Source organism: Podarcis pityusensis (genome assembly GCF_964106645.2).
Source record: "Podarcis pityusensis genome assembly, chromosome: 10".
Taxonomy (NCBI): Eukaryota; Metazoa; Chordata; class Lepidosauria; order Squamata; family Lacertidae; genus Podarcis; species Podarcis pityusensis.
In genome coordinates, this window is record NC_138035.1 from 33,156,214 (window position 1) to 33,172,625 (window position 16,412).

Here is a 16,412-nt window from a genome sequence, read left to right on the forward strand (position 1 = left end):
ACCTCTGACCCAGGATCTGGGAAAAATAAAAGACAAACCCTGGAAGTTGTTTAACCATTCTATGCTCATTTTGACTTCAATTATCCACAGAGAAACAGGATTGAAAAGAAGAAAAAGAACAGGACTGGAAGCACTGTCAGATCAGCTGTCTGGAAGGGAATCACTCAGGCCTCATTCCACAGGGAAAAGGCAGGCATTCAAAGCTAGAGCTACAATTTTCCTGGCTGACTAGATGCTCATTTCAGCCAAGGAAGGAACAGCACCTGTTCCAAGTGCCTGGTTTCAGAGAGTGCCAGGCGGTTGTGAAAAGGCAGGGAATAGCCTGAACTCTGCCCAAATTCCTGCATTGTGTTAGCAATGTGGAATCTAATCTTTTCTTGGAATCCACCTATCTGTGGACCTTTTAGTCTCAGGAAAGGCTGCCAAAGCCAGGTCCCTGTGTATCCAGCCTTTGTTTATATCTTAACCAGTTCTCTGTCCCATTGCTAAAAAGCAGCGGCACATTTACCACACACTCACAAATCCCCTTCCGGACAAACGGTAAGCCTGTAAGGGACCAAAAGGGGGAAGGGACTACAAACTTCCCCGTCTGTGATTCCCTAGAGATCAAGAGTTCAGACAGGCAGTGAGAGTGTCATCATACCTGTATTTATGAATAAAGAACTCCAAGAGCCAGAGCTGTCATATCTGCATCCTTCCTCTGCATGTAGAAACAGGGGAGGAGGAAAGGGGAGGGGGAGGAGCGACTAGCTTTAACTGGATTGTACCGGCAGCAGCTCCATCACAATTCAATCTGTCAAGGACTGTACCAAGAAATGTGTTTCTTCAAGATTTAGACAAAAGAGGAAAGGGGGGGGGGGAGAGAGAAACGCTTCCCAACCCAGAAATTGCAATCGCTCCCATACTGAGCAACTTGGGCTAAAGGCAAAACTTGCATGCAAGTGAAAACAGGCCCCTGCATGCACAAAAGACTCGGGCCTGAGGGAGACAGGAGATTTCGTAGGAAGGGGTTAAGTATGCAAAGAGCATGGAAGGGCTGGGGTAAAATTACCTGGATGAAAGCGCCAAGGGGGGAAAAAGAAAAGGAGAATTATTCCTTTCTGGTTACCCTGAAAACCCATATAATGAAGGTGCTGCGAGTGTAATTACTCTGGCTTGTTTGGCATGGCAGGGCATCGCGCTGCCACGGGGCCAATTTCCTCTCTTCTTCTCCCAATTAGCATGCCAAGTAGTCCAAACAGCTCACTGGGCACTGATTGGAGAAGTGGACTAGCAGCCAAATACCCCTTCGTCCAATCAGGAGGCAGCAAGCGCTCTGCTACAACGCTTGGGCTCATTCCTTCATTTTATGTCCTTCCGCCGCTATCATTCTCTCCTCTCCTCAGGAGACTCTAAAGGGAGTGATAAAAACCGCGAATCTTCCCTTCCCTTCCCCAGCTGGTCTCATTCACAGCTCCTGGCAGCCCCGGCTTCCTCAAGGGACCCACTAATGAAGACGGCCAACGTTAATCTCTCTCCCCCCTTTCCCCTGATGGGTCGATTTATACTTCCACAGAGAGTCCTGGCTCCCAGCCAGAGGGCTCAGCACATTCTTCTTATTCAGAGAGAGAGAGAGAGAGATGGGGAAAGACGTGTTCTCTCTCTCTCTCACACACACACACACACACACACACACACACACTCTATTCCAAATGCACACTGAGACAGTAGATTTCGGAAAACGCCTAAAGGGGATATTACAAAGCCAGAGAGGTGTTGAGTAACACCTTTACATTTCTAAACAGCCCCTTTTATCCCCAAAGAGCTTTGCAGAGATCTGGGGGGCTACAAGGAGACAGCGGCTCTCCGCCTGCCACCCGCATTACACATACAAAGCTGGGAGGGCTGGAGATTATCAAGGGCTGGAATAAAAAACGGGAAATTCAGACAGGGAGAGAGAAGTACTCATCCAAACTGGAACCCAGCCAAGACAAAGGGCTTCAATGCATTGTAGTCTCAAACTGCATGCTCAAGATCACCTGTTAATCCTGACGAGGTTCCCTTCGGGGGACTTTCCCCATCTTTTGCACATAAAATGAGGAGTGGCAGAGGACAGGCGCTTTTCACGTTTCCAATTCGTGGGCTTAATGCTGATCTGTGATTCTTGAGAACAGAACCAAGGGTTTCTAATTATTCTAGATTGACTACTCTGAAGTAAAAGAGTTCATCCCCCCACCCTTTCATTTTGACAGGTTGGAAATAATACAGGGGAGCTTCAAAGAGTCCAGAAGACAAACGTTTCAAGGCTCAAAGATCTAGTATGTGTAACCTACAGAAAGAAGATTAACACATTTATAACCTTAATAAACAGCAACGTGGGTTTAAGGATCACTGAAATCATCAGGATTTAAGGCTGCTTCACACATATGTTCTTCAGGTGTACACAAAGAAATTTTAAGTGTACACCTAAAAATGTGATGTGTGGGCAGGACAAACACATGTTTGGAAATGTGTGTATTATTATATAGGCATGCTAATCACAAAGCCACAATTGACTGAAGCTCCCAGCTAAATTAAAAAGGTAAAGGGACTCCTGACCATTAGGTCCAGTTGTGGCCGACTCTGTGGTTGCGGCGCTCATCTCGCTTTATTGGCCAAGGGAGCCAGCGTACAGCGATGGCAAACTCAGGTAATACACTAAAAAGCCTTTATTTCCAAGTAATTGTGAGGACAGGGCTGTGAGAAAAGCCATCCCAAAATACTGTTCTGTCATACCACTCCATTTGTAGGTGGCAAAACTGGAAGCATTTTACCTGATTTATGGGGGAAGGAGGAGAAAGGATGAAATGTAAGTCTGGGGCAAAACTCACCACCCTCTGCCAGAGCTCCTCTTAGCAGTGGACACTGACTCTCTCCCAACCCCAATTTTCCCCTTCTCCCAACATTTGACAGAGCTATTTAACCTCTCATCCTCTCCTGGTAACAGACAATTAAGGGTGGGCTAAAGTATGTATTTAATTTTTTAAAAACTGATTAATTAATCAAAACAGTATATTTATGGGAAGTTAAACAAAAGAAGCAAAATTTTGATCAGCTTTGGATACCTTTTATTCTTTATATGAAGCAGAACTATAATACAGACATTAATGAAAATACAGCATTTGCTTTATAGGTACAGAACAAATTCTCCCATAACTTACAAAGGCTATTATTATAGGTATTTAGTGATAATTATGATAAACTGAATATTAGGGGGAAATTCTGTAGTAATTATTGGTTATGGTTAAAATAAATATTTTCTACTTTGATTATGGATTATGATGTGTATGTGTATAGAGAGATAAAATTGTTCCTATTGGCTATTGTTCTGAAACTGTTGTATTATCGATTACAGATAATGTATTTGTTGAATCAGTATACACTTTGTTTATTTATAATTTAATGATCACAAGGGTGGTCAACCTTTTTTGCCAATATGGAGCACCTCTTAATTTTGAGGTAATACCATTCTAGTGCCTGCTACAGTGCATTTGCCATGAATTGGTCTTGCTTTGCCTCTAATCTACTGTACCAGGGACCAGGAAGCATAAGTGAGAAAGACATGAGTCAGCATAAGGGAAACAGGCCTGAATGCAGACCTGAATTCAAGCCAGAATTAGGCCCACAGGCTCCCATACTGTGCCACAAATTCCTGCTGCCTATGCTGCTTGTGATACCAAACTGCTATACAGTGGTACCTCTGGTTGCAAACGGGATCCGTTCCGGAGGCCCGTTCACAACATGAGCAGAACACAACCAGCGTCTGTGTGTGCGTGGGTCGTGATTCGCCGCTTCTATGCATGACATCATTTTGCGCATCTGCGCATGCGCAAGTGGCTAAACCCGGAAGTAACCCTTTCCGGTACTTCCGGGCCGCCACGGGACGCAACCTGAAAACGCTCAACCTGAAGCAAATGTAACATGAGGTATGACTGTAGGTTGGGCACCTATGAAATATAACATATCACTACTTCAGCTTAAATTTTTGACTATGTTACATCGTTAGATACCTTTTAGCTCTGTGTGGACACTGATGACCAGCTGACCATATAGAAAATGTGAGAAAATTTGCCCATATATAGTGCTATAATACAGAAGCCCATGGTTGGTTTTGTACTCGTTCTTTGGTTGTTGTTGCTCCACCCCTAGTTACTGATTTCTTCTGTTGCTATGGAGTGAAGATGTTAGTTCTACTTATCCCTCCATGCATTGCTGCAGTATTTTCTCACTATTTCATGGTTCTTTATGTAGGTAGTTCATTCTGTTTTCCCTCTGTTAAAAGTTAACGTACACAGATAACATTTTGTTTGCATTAGTGTCCAATTATATGTCATGTTTTCATTAAAATATTTTCCTGTCTTGATAGGAGAGTGGGAATCATTCTTTTTCAATACACCTTTGAAAGAAAGCTCCCAGGTTCTCTAATCAATACCATTGCTTACCTGCCTTTGAATGTATGGAAGAGCGTAAAATAAGCTGTACGGTGCATAAATGGTATTATATCCAACAATTTTCTATACTTATTGAGGATGTGGGTTTACTGTAATTTTTGTTCCTGATTTTTCTCTTGCTTGTTTTGTACATATTCAAAAATGTGTATGAATGATTTCAAACTACTATATTTTTCAGATTACTGTACTTTATAGTTAATTACATTTGTTTGTGAATACAAATCCAGAGCTTGTTAGGGTAGGAGAAGTGCTCCTATTGAGGCCTAGAAACACACACTCCAACTTTCCCAAATTAGCCAGGAAAGCCACAGTTGGGTGCTATTAATCATAGCCATTCCAAATCCAGTTTCTGTACATAACCTATGGGAGCCTTCCCAGACCCACTGAAAGAGGCGGTTATTAAACCGCTTCTTAAAAAGACATCTTTAGACCCGGCCAATATGGTCAACTATCGCCCAGTCTCAAATCTACCATTCTTGGGCAAGGTGATTGAGTGGGTGGTTGCTGAACAACTCCAGGCATGCCTGGAGGATGCAGACCATTTGGGTCCCTTCAGTCGGGATTCAGGCCTCATCATGGGACTGAAACTGCCTTGGTTATGCTGATCGATGATCTCTGGTGGGCTAGGGACAAAGGTGAAAGCTGTTTCCTAGTTCTGCTGGCTCTCTCAGCGGCCTTTGACATCATCCACCATGATATCCTTCTGGACCGTCTAGAGGGTCTGGGAGCTGAGGGCTCTGTTATAAAGTGGTTCTGCTCCTTCCTCCTGGGCCATGTTCAGAAAGTGGTGTTGGGGGATAAGTGTTCAGACCTCTGGGCTCTCACTTGTGGGGTGCCTCAGGGTTCCATCTTCTCCACCATGCTTTTTAACATCTACATGAAGCTGCTGGGAGAGATCATCGGGGGTTTAGGCTGGGTGTTGTTGTTTTTTTAAATGATATTTATTGAAAAAATTTTAGAATTACAAAAAAGAACAAAGCAGAAAAAGAAAAAAGAGAAAACAAAGAAAAAACAAACCACATCAAACAATACAAATTCAAAAAAAACCAAAAATACACCACAAACAGACAAAAACAAAGCCATCATTCTCGAATCCTCAACTTTCATTACCTTCTTTCTTTGACCTCCTCCTCCTCCCTTTTTTTGTATCCTGGTTATTAATTATCACAGCAAATCCTTTCCATATTTCATAATATTCTGTCATTACATTACCTTAATCTATTTTCATCTTATCTTATAGAAAACCTTAAAACTTAAACTTAAATCTTATTTTTACCAACTTCTCATAACCATAATATTCTTACCTAATTCTTTAAACATTTTTACTAGAGCCAAGTAATTTCGTTCCAACATTTTTCTGACATTCATCAATTTTATAAAACAATCCTAGTAATAAAAAAAAAGAAATAAAAACAATCCAATCTTCATCCAGCGTCCCTTCCTCCTGGTCCCGGGTTTTGTCAGTCCTTTTTATCCCATTGATCTAGCGCATTAACCTGGTAACCTTATATCCGAGGCCCTTAAGTCTCTTCCATGTCGCTTCCGCGGCTCTTCTTCATATTCTCCTTTCACTCGTGGGAACTCCAGCTTGGTAATATTTTTGACCCTTTTCAACAAATCAGCCCCTTTTCCATAGTCCAGACTAAACTCCATGTGGTATTTAAAAACATGTTTCAGAATCCCTCCAAAATTAAGAGCCCCCACAGCCCCAAACATCTCACGGCCCATTGCCAGACTTGGAAAGTCCAAACATCCCTGCATAGGGGGGTCTATCCAACCCCCCATTTCCAAACCAGTCCAAACTTTATTTTTCCAAATCTGGCTTTTTCCAAGTTCATTTGTCAAATCCAAAAGCTCATGTTCCTGCAGGGCCACAGCTCCCTCCATCTCTGGCACCCAAGATTCAGCAACGTCCTCTTCTCTCATCTGTTCTGTCAGGGCACACTCCTGTTTTAATTCCTGGGTGGGCTCCATATAGTTTCTCACTGCCTGTTCAAAAATTCTGACCGCATTAGTCATCAAATCCGTCTTCTCATTTAACTGTTCCAGTAGGGCATTTGTTTTACAGAGAACACACAACAGAGCTTCTGAATACATTGTCCTACAAGGTCAAAAGTCTATTCCCACGATTGTAATCTGTAACAGCTGCAAGCTCCCTGGAATTGGTTACAGTTTCACAGTCTATTTGTTCTTTCTTTTAAGGACAAATCTAGCAACAAAGTTTCCTTTTTCAGATATTTTGTCAATATTTGTTCCTTTAAAATGTGAAAGGGAACAGTGGAATCACTATGTTTCTCTTCTTTTAGCTATCTGTCAAAAACGTTTGTCTCTGGTCAATGAGCTTCAAACGTCAGTCCTGACACCCCGCTCCAGGATCAGGACAGTGGAAAGTTACTTTACTTTAAACTCACTTCTGCAGGTTTAAACAGTCCGAAAAAGATCCCCCTTCTTCTCCTGCTTCCGAAGGGGGGTTCAACAATTTTAAATGATGAAAGTTAATCTTTTAGAAGCGATTTTCTGAGCTCTAGTTTACCTTGTCTTTGCTTTATTCTGTCTACAAAGAAACGGAAGGCTGACTTCCTGTTTAGACCTTCCCGTTTCAGTGCCAAATTAAAGTAAATTTTTAAGTCCAATTCCTTTCTGCTCGCAAGTCCTTATTTAAAGTCCAATTGTCCGAAATTTAAGTACTTACGGGTGATTATTTTAGAAGCCAAATTGTCCCAGGAAAAAGGCAGTGCTCTCCGGCAACGGCTATGCAGCTTCGCTCCACGGAAAAAGCAGTTGACTCTCAGCACCGCGCCACTTCCCCCTCTTCGCTTCGGAGCTCGTTAGTGGGTTCCTTTGCGGGTTGGGGGGGGGCGCTAAGGGCGCCCGCCGAGTCCCATGGTCACAGGCTTCATCCGCCTGTGATTTTTGAAAGGGTCCCCGCTTCGCCGTAGCGGAAAAGACCCGTTTCGTGCGGAGCTAGTCCCTCCAGATCAGAGGGAGTCCGCCATTGCCGATGGCGCCACCCCGGAAGTTAGGCTGGGTGTTCATCAGTATGCACATGATACCCAGCTCTACTTCTCTTTTAAATTGGGACCAGTGAAGGCAGTGAAGGTCCTGTGTGAGTGCCTGGAGGCAGTTGGAGGATGGATGGCGAGTAACAGGTTGACACTGAATCATGACAAGACAGAAGTACTGTTTCTAGGGGACAGGGGGAGGGTGGGTGTGGAGGACTCCATGGTCCTGAATGGGGTAACTATGCCTCTGAAGGACCAGGTGCGCAGCCTGGGAGTCATTTTGGACTCACAGCTGTCCATGGAGGTACAGGTCAATTCTGTGTCCAGGGCAGCTGTCTACGAGCTCCTTCTGGTATGCAGGCTGAGACCCTATCTGCCCATGGAGTGTCTTGCCAGAGTAGTGCATGCTCTGGTTATCTCCCGCTTGGACGACTGCAATGTGCTCTACATGGGGCTCCTTTGAAGGTGACCCGGAAACTAAAACTAATCCAGAATGCGGCAGCTAGACTGGTGACTGGGAGTGGCCACTGGGACCATGTAACACCGGTCTTGAAAGACCTACATTGGCTCCCAATACGTTTCTGAGTACAATTTAAAGTGTTGGTGCTGACCCTTAAAGCCCTAAACGGCCTCGGCCCAGTATACCTGAAGGAGCGTCTCCACCCCCATCGTTCTGCCCGGATGCTGAGGTCCAGCGCTGAGGGCCTTCTGGCAGTTTCCTCACTGCGAGAAGCGAAGTTACAGGGAACCAGGCAGAGGGCCTTCTCAGTAGTGGCGCCTGCCCTGTGGAATGCCCTCCTATCAGATGTCAAAGAAATAAACAACTATCGGTAGCCCTATTTAGGAAAGTTTTTAATGTTTGAAGTTTTATTCTGTTTTTAGTGTTCTGTTGGAAGCCACCCAGAGTAGCTGAGGAAACCCAGCCAGATGGAGGAGGGGTATAAATATATTATTATTAGTAGTAGTAGTAGCAGCAGCAGCAGCAGCAGCAGCAGCAGCAGCAGCAGCAGCAGTACTTGTATGCTGTCCTTCCAATGTATCTGCATTGCTCCAGGTTGTTTTATATCCGGTGAAAACAATTTTAAAAAATCAAACAAAAACAATAAAAACAGTGCAAACCAATAAAATACAGACCGGCAGAGCGTATAAAAAATCATGTTAAAATGAGGGGTTGCCACATAAAAAATTATCCACCCAGCAGGTCAAGTGCCTTTTGAAATCAAAAAGTATTGACGAGGTGGCAAAACAAATTAGAGAGGGCAGAATGACAGAGCTCAGAAGGTAAAATGATCCATAATCTTGGCACAGTCACGTGGAGGGCCCTTTCTCAGGACTGAACCATTTGTCCCTTGGCCATGGGCAAGACACGGGGGAGATGGAACAGGGCAGGCTGTTATGGGAGGAGACAGACCCTGACTATCATCCTGGACACAAACCATGTAGGCTTATGCAGTGGAATCCAGCTGGTGTTTTTGTTTTTAAGTGACACATGCCTGCTTTGGTCCCATCCCCCCACCTTAAAACAAGAGACTCTCAGAACTGATGCCATTTCGGTTTGCAGCAGCAGCTGCTGCTAATGAGCAAGGAAGTCTGAAGGCAGAGGGAAGGGCAACAGAGGAAGAAACAGTGTCTCTAGCTTCATTGCAGCAACAGTGGAGAGTAAAAGACTTCTTGTTTGTTTGTTTGTTTGTTTGTTTGTTTGTTGCAGACAAGGAGACTGAGGTAGCTAATGTCTTATCATTTCTGGTGGAGGGGGGATCTTTTTTTCAGCTTTTTGCCTGGCTGCTGAGCAAGTATTAAGAGCAAACGGAGAGAAACTTGAAGAAAGATATTGGATGTGAGTGGAAGATACAAACTCCTTCGCCTGCTCCAGGGCAGAAAAAAACACACAAACTTCTCCAAGCCTCTTCTCTTGTCAAGAGGCCATACTATTCCCCCTCCTGCATCCACTGGTGAATGCAAACCACCCTCACCACCACCACAAAAAATATAAAACAATTTAAAACATACACTCTCCTTCTGTTTTGTTTCATGTTTGCTTGCCAGACAGAGTATCTACTTTAGGGGGGGGGGGTTGTTTTGTTTTCTGCTTTGCAAATGCAAACTTCTTCCCCTCCAACCACCCACAATAGAAAAGAATATCAAACTTCACCTACCTGAGAGTTAAATCACACTGAAAACATAATGGGACCTAGTTCTGAGCATATATGCAAAGGATAATGACACATTTTGTTGGAAGAGTAAGATGAGAATTACTCCCCCACTCCCAGTTGTTGAAAAAAAAAACACACAATTGCACCGCCACTTAAGTTATAGCACTTGTTATAGAAGCATGCTCGCTCTTCCTAATACATGCAGACTTTGTTACAAGTAAAACAAAGGCTTTGTTAGAAGTAAAGACACTTTGCACATGCCCAGATGCACTCTTGTTTCAACGTAACATTGCCCAAGATTCTGGGTTGGTGTCTTTTTGTCTACATAAAGATAAGCACTCAGAGACTTAGTATAACTGATTGCAGTACAGTGGTATCTCGGGTTACATATGCTTCAAGTTACATATGCTTCAGGCTACAGACTCTGCTAACCCAGAAATATTACACTGGGTTAAGAACTTTGCTTCAGGATGAGAACAGAAATCGCACAGTGGCGGTGCAGCAGAAGCAGGAGGCACCATTAGCTAAAGTGGTGCTTCAGGTTAAGAACAGTTTCACGTTAAGAACAGACCTCCAGAACGAATTAAGTTCTTAACCCGAGGCACCACTGTATTAGCAACAGTGGTAGCTGGTAATTTCCACAGAGCTCGTAGTAGCTTCCCTTCTCTGGCAGCTAGATCTACACATGGCCATCAGCAGCTGCCCTTCCATATTAGGACAATTAGCCAAATCCCCTACACAACACACAGCATGTCTTCCCCACTAACCTGCCACTCCCACAGCTGCCTTCTTCCTCTCCCCTTCTTGCTGTTCTGCACCACCTGCCTCCATGCCATGGGCGTAGCCAGGGGGCGGGGGCAGTTCCCCCCCATCAAGTAAAACAAAAGAAATACTTAACTGACCAATCATGTCTGGTTTGCCCCCCTCCCCAAAGTCCTGTCCCTTTCCCAACAAAAATCCTGGCTACGCTCATGCTCCACACTGTTCAGTTGCTACTTCTCTCCCTGTGTCACTGCCATCAGCCAGCACTACGACAACAGAAGAAGAATGTAAGAATAGGGGACAAATTGGTGAATTTGACCTTGCAGTCCGGACGACTTTCCCTATTCTTGGGAAAATATCAACAGACTGTCTAATGACTAACATCTTTGTCTTTTGCTTCTCATCAAGCTAAGGGCCCCATAGTAAAAGACAGCGATGCATACCAAAAAGCCATGACCTCCAACTTTTTTGAACTGCCTCTACGGATAACATTTAAAAGTAGAAATAAAGAAGTTGTTTTGCTTCTGCCCTGTACAGAGTCACAAACAATAGTAGGATTGGCATCTGCTTTGTATGCAGCAGGAATTTTTGCATTTGCTGTTTCTACACCAGCAAAAAGACTGATGACAGCATTAGTGGAAAAACGTAAAGTGCACCCTGCTGGAGATGACCAAAGACCAGTCTAGCCCAGGATCCTGTTCTCACAGGGCCAGGCACATGCCTATGGTAAGTCTGCAAGCCAAGACTTGTACAACAGTGCTCTCTCCACTTGTGCTTCCCACAACCGGTATTCCGAGGCTTACTGCCTCTGCGAGTGGAAGGAGTACACAGACATCATGGCTAGCAGCATCTTCCATGAATTTGCCTAATCCTCTTTCAAATCCATCCAAGTTGCTTGCCATTACTACATCTCCTGGGAGCTATTTCCATAGTTTAACTGTGCCCCACGTGAAAAAGTGCCCCGTTTAAAATGAATTTATGTTTTTATAAGTTGTATACCATATGAGAAATCCTTTGAGACTAAGATTGCAGGTCACTCCTCCTTTGTCACATGGAAAATGCTGCTTCCTGTTGCTCTGGGTGCTTCTATGTTCATGTACCTGAATCACTCATGATAACAAAAACCACTCTGCTAACTGGGTCAGTAAATAAACAGTTTCTGCAGAGCGACAGGGGAGCACAAAATACAAGCTTTATTCCTATCAGACTTCTGCTGCAGCTTTTTCATTCCACCTCACCAGAAACAAAGTCAGTTTGCAGGGTGCAATGTGACTGTGAGGGAAACAGTCTTATCTTATTCTGTCTATTATTCTTAGCATTTCTCTTCACCAAAGTACAGGCATTTTTGTATTGTCACTCCTGCTAGAGCCAAAAGGTTAAGCTTTCAGAGAGAGAACATTGTTGCTCTGAAATACGTATGGGGAGCCATTCACAACCAGCTCTCTGATCATTATTCTATTTCAGTTTGCAGTTTCCTGACACACATGGCACTGTGGGAGTCTTGGGAATTGCACCTGTACCCCCTTTTCCTAGTTCATACATTAGACATCAAATCTAAACATTAAAATTGATTATTCTGATTTGAAATGTAATTCAAATGTTTTTGATTGATTTTTCCAATACTCCTGGCTTACAAGATCACTAGCTACACAAGAAATACGGTAGTTTTGCTCATATAAAAGAAGGTTTTACATCCGGGGTGATAACCTGTTTAGATTCCAGATACTATCACTAGAGATGTTCTAGTTTTGCATTTTGCTTTCAAGAATAAAGTCACTGATCTCAACACCAACTCCACTGCTTCCTACAACCAGTATATAAATGGAGGTCACTGGGCACATAACTATCTGTCTCTAGCTCAGTGCACACAAATAAATCACAAGTTTGGTGAAAAGAACTATGGGCAAAGGGCACTTTTCACACAATGGGAACACTTTGAACAAGCAACCTGTCTCCAGAACATTTCTAGAAATCTGAATGTATTGCCAATGCTTCACTTCCTGGAACCCTTACAGGCACCATGTCTTGATATTGAGACACAAACGCACCTCAAACACCTCACAGCACCCCTCAAGTCACTATTACAATTATGGGTGCGCAAACAGAGCTGTATAACACAGAGGACGACTGCTGCAACTGCCTTCAAGTTTGCCATTTGTGAATACTCTATTTCTTGTCTGAAGTGAATCGAGCTTTCCCCCCTCAACAGTTATGAGCAGTATCTCCCATGCAACCTCCAAGGGGGAAAATATACTCACTAGATTAACAGATTGGGGACATTGCAGCATCATTTTGCATGTTATGCGTGTTGTGATGCAGTGCGTGTGTTGGGGGTGAGTTAACTAGCTCCCTCCATGTGTGGACAGTATGTGGGTGTCACATCAGCACAGTCCCTGATTGGTGGGCTTTGGAGGGATGCTGGGGAGCGTGTCTTCCCTCTTTATGGCATTTGGGGATTTTCTGTGTTCTTCCCCACCAGGGATACAACAACCATTTCACAGGAATAGAAATGGTGTATCTCCCCACCCCATGTCAATAGGTCTGTCCAAGTTGGACAAGTTGCCATGTTATTTTGTGGGGTAGGGGAGGTTTCAAACGTGCCTTATTTTTTGTTCTCTACCTTCCCCCACCGCACCCCAAATAAACATTTTCCTTTGCTTAAAATTATCCATTTTGCTGTGCGCTGTTCACAAGTTCTGGCTAGCCACCAGTCTAGTACAGTTCTTAGTGTTATCCTTTAGTGAATTAGATAGTGAAGGAGTGGAACTCCATTATTTAACAAAAATAGGGTGCACAGAACTCATGTCAGTTTGATTTTTTCTTTTCTTTTATAAGAGACTGGCCAGAAACAAGTCAGAAATATATATACATATACTGTATGTAAGGACTTAAGGATGTTGAGGGAAGCTACGAGAAGACGATGCAGCAGTGGAGGAGGGACACATTACCATGGCAACAGAAGAGAGAGGGATTGTTTTAGCAAAATTAATTTCTATGCACAAGATTCATCTAGAGGCAAAGCCGCCCCTCAAAAGGTAGGCCTGAACAGTAGTTTTGCAAATAATAGGTTTCAAGATCTATACAAGATATCAAGTGCAGTTGACTTTTTAAACTCCAAGCTAGGCTACCGTTCTCCTGGTTCTCTCCCCCCCTCCTCACAATCTTCACAATGCACAAAGCCCAACAATACAAGAAGACTGGTTAATTTCAAGGAAACATTATTGAATCAGAAACATTTCAGCAGTTGAGCATTACTGTCAGGGAACTGCCATCGGAAGGAAGGGAAGTGAAAGGGCTCACACAGGTTGGGAGAGACTCAGCAGCTGAAGAGGGAACCAGTAGGGGGAGAGGAGCTGGGCTGAGGGAAAGGGAGCTGGAGGGATGGCTCAGAGACACTTCCAGCGAAAACAGTGGGGAGGTTTCAGGACCTCCTGTAGGGACACCCACTCCTCGCCGGAAACTGTCACGCAGAGAGTCCAGAAGACGTGTTTCCGTTAAGGAGCTTTTATGTTGGAAGCGATTCCGAAAGCAACCACTGTCGGAATCTGCCAGCGACTGACGGAGCCATGTTTAAGGGGCTCCGTTACAGACAGAGGTTTGCAAACTTGACCAAACTCTGAGGGACTAGGATTTTACACACAAGCAGCTCATCGTCCCATCACAGCATTCCGACAGTCTTCGTGAGCAGCTTGTGCAGGAGAAGGCATCATGAGCAACCCAGCCGGAACCGGAGAAGCAGGAGCTGGAGCGGGTCCAAGCCTGGAAGAAAGGTACCGGGTGTTGGAGGTCCAGCTAGCGCTGCAGACGGCGAGGCTTGAGGAGAGGAGGGCTCAGGATGCAGACAAAAAGGGGAAAGACACCCAGCTCGTCAGAAAGGTACCAGGATTGGTGCAGAAGTTTGGGGGGGAGCCCAAAGACTATCATGGCTTTCGGACAGAGATGCAATATGCCCTCAATCTGCAGTTTGATGAATTCCCTGACGAGGAATCAAGAGTGGCTTTCGTGATTGGGCATCTTGAAAAGGGGGCGAGAGACTGGGTTAGACCCCTGATGGCAGCGAATAGTGACGTCCTAAAGGACACGATGAAGTTCTTTCGCGCCATGGATCTGATGTTTTCCAGCGATATTGAACAGGGAGTGGTCCGCAGACAGTTAATGGCTTGCAAACAGGGGAGCCGATCTGTCCGTGAGTACTGGACTGAATTCACCATGTTGATCCATAAATTGGGGTGGGATCTATCGGCGGAACCCATTCAAATGCTTTTTGAAGAAGGGCTTTCTTCGGCTGTGAAAGACGAACTTTCCCGGGCGCCCAGGGCGGAGTCTATGGACCAGCTGACCAAATCAGCGCTGACCATAGGAGCGCGCCAGGAGGCGAGAGCATTGGAGAGGCGGGAAGGGAAGGGGGAACGTTGGAAGGAGTTCCGCATTCCAGACATTCCAGAGCCAACTTTCCCGCCGGCAGAGCCGATGGAAATCGGAACAGCGCGCGCGCGCGCAGTTTCAAAGCCCAGTGAGGGGGGAAAGAAGGAGGGAAAAGGCGCCCGGAAATGCTATCTCTGCCAACAGCCAGGTCACTTTGCCAGAGTCTGCCCCCAGAGGAAGGAATGGCAAGGGATGGTAGGAGCTGTGGAGGGAAGAGAGGAAGAAATACCGAAGCAAGTAAAAGCCAACGCCTGGCTGCCACCGTCGGGGCACAGCAGTCAGGCCAAAGAGCAGTGAAAGTGCCCACGCCAGAACCTCCTAAACCCGCCCTAGTGATAGAAGTGGCGCTAGAGCTGCCAAACGGACACCCTCTAAAGATAAAGGCGCTGTTGGACTCAGGCAGCTCCTGCAATTTCATGAGCAAAGAGTTTGCAGCTGAACACCAGATACAGACGATCCCTTTAAGCAACCCCCTGCAGGTGACCACGATCGATGGCAGGGAGCTGTTGGGAGGAGAAGTCAGCTTGCAGACCGTCCCAATGATAATGAAGGTGGCAAGGCACACCGAACTGATAGCGTTTAATGTGGCCACCTTGGGAGGAGCTCCCATTATATTGGGGATGAGCTGGCTAGCGTTACATGATCCGCTGGTGGGCTGGCATCAGAGAGTGGTTTCTTTTGGTTCAGCACATTGCTTAGAACACTGCAAAGAGGGAAAGGGTTTGGCAGGGGCCCAAGCCACCCTAGCAGGGACTGAAGTAACGGAGAACGTGAAGGTACCACGACAATACGCAGATCTCCGCGACGTCTTCAGCGAAAGGGAAGCTGACCAATTACCCCCGCATAGACCCTTTGACTGTCAAATCAATTTACTCCCTGGGGCACAGCTCCCTGTAGGCAAGCTGTACGCCATGTCAGACAGAGAGATGCAGGAGCTAAGAGAGTTCATTGACAAGAACCTGAAGAGAGGGTTCATCAGAGAGTCCAGGGCGGTGGGGGGCAGCCCAGTGTTTTTTGTGGATAAAAAAAACACGAACAAGCCGAGGCTTGTGTGTGACTTCAGGGCCTTAAATGCAGTGTCAGAACCAGTGGCTTTCCCTATGCCCAGGATTGACGACATTTTGACAAGGGTCAGGAAGGGAAAGATTTTTACTAAACTGGACCTAAGGGGGGCGTACAACCTGATACGAATAAGGAAGGGGGATGAATGGAAAACCACCATGTTCACCCCTTTGGGGGCATTTGAATATTTAGTTATGCCCTTCGGCCTACAAGGAGGCTCCGCGTGCTTTCAATCGTTTATGAACCACGTCCTGGGGCCTTTGCTTTACAAGAATTGTGTGGCCTTCTTAGACGACGTGTTGGTGTATTCTGAGAATGAGGAGCAGCATGTGAGAGACGTCAGAGAAGTGTTGAGCAGGCTGCAAGCCAACCAGCTGTGGGTGAAACTGGAGAAGTGTCAGTTTCATACCAAGGAGGTGGAATTCCTGGGGTATCGCCTGTCAGACAAGGGATTGGCCATGGATCCCGGCAAGGTCCAGGCGGTGCTGGAATGGAAAACACCCAAAACAAGGAAGGATGTGCAGAGGTTCCTAGGATTT

General features: G+C 45.3%; 1 protein-coding gene across 9 annotated transcripts in view; it reads right to left on the reverse strand.

Moving 5' to 3' along the window:
- The window catches only part of TCF20 (transcription factor 20), a 200,220-nt gene that overhangs the window by 143,836 nt on the left and 39,972 nt on the right, over positions 1 to 16,412 (reverse strand). The window contains exon 1 of one of the 9 annotated variants that reach the window (XM_080971881.1): positions 1,052 to 1,071. The exons of 6 other annotated variants lie outside the window; for them this stretch is intronic. The gene's annotated coding sequence lies outside the window, so the exon portion shown is untranslated. Of the gene's footprint in view, positions 1 to 643; positions 765 to 1,051; positions 1,072 to 16,412 lie in introns of those variants that run through there. 2 more of the 9 variants (XM_080971880.1, XM_080971885.1) reach the window with 2 other exon arrangements.